Here is a 1,119-nt window from a genome sequence, read left to right as displayed (position 1 = left end):
TATATGGATATTGGTATATATGTGTATATATATATATATATATATATATGTACACACACGCATATGTATATATATAGATATTCATAATTATAAAAATGTAGGGAATCTGCGTGTGTGTATAAAGATAAAAGCGTATATCTAAAAATGTCTATAGGGATATAAATATATATTTGTGAGAGTAGCTTTTTTTTTCTTTTACCTTTAACTTCTTTTAATCGTTTGAACTGTGCGTACAAATCGGTCCCAGTATTTATGTTGAAGGCTTGCTCTTTTTTCTATCGTACTCTTTTGGTGAATCGCTAAATTGAGCGGATATAAGTAAACCAACACCGATATTTAAATATATGTGCATATGCACGTGCCCTTGTTTTAAAAAGAACTTTGCTGCACAATTTTATAAGAAATAAAACAAAAATGATTATACGTCCGTATCATGACAAGGTTTATATGTTATATGTACATATACCTACATGCATGCATGCATACAAACGTACATAATACACACATCAATATCTATCTATCTATCTATCTATCTATCTATCTATCTATCTATCTATCTATCTATCTATCGATCTATCTCATCATAGAATATACAAACACTGGTTTATCGTTGGGACCAGTCCAGCTTCCTATAATCCAACGTACATATTGGGATTAAAATAGCATATTGGAACAATTGTTGGTGATAAACGATATACAGCTCGAAGCAAGTAATAAAAAGACAAAAGATAGACAGTTATTTATATGTAGCACTAAAATATAAGTAAAGGCATATATAAAAGCAAACACAAAATGTAGCATCAAAACATATACTGACATAGATGCATGTTGCCACTCATCTCTCTGACTGGAAATTCGGTACTTTACGATTCCACCATGTACGTATTAACTCTTCATGCTTAATTGTTGATGACAGTTTCTACTTTGTTGATGTGTGCAACTGCACAACAAACCGCAGAAATTTTTGAAACAGCTGTAAAGATTTGTTACGGATTATATTTCTTTGCAAGATAAGTTTTTTGTTTACATCTATCAACATATTTTATAAATGATTACATGCTATATATAAACGCCAATTTGTTGTCTATCTTCTGTACACGCATTCGTACATATTGTATA

This window comes from Octopus bimaculoides, chromosome 1 (genome assembly GCF_001194135.2).
Source record: "Octopus bimaculoides isolate UCB-OBI-ISO-001 chromosome 1, ASM119413v2, whole genome shotgun sequence".
Taxonomy (NCBI): Eukaryota; Metazoa; Mollusca; class Cephalopoda; order Octopoda; family Octopodidae; genus Octopus; species Octopus bimaculoides.
Note: the sequence above shows the minus strand (reverse complement) of the source record.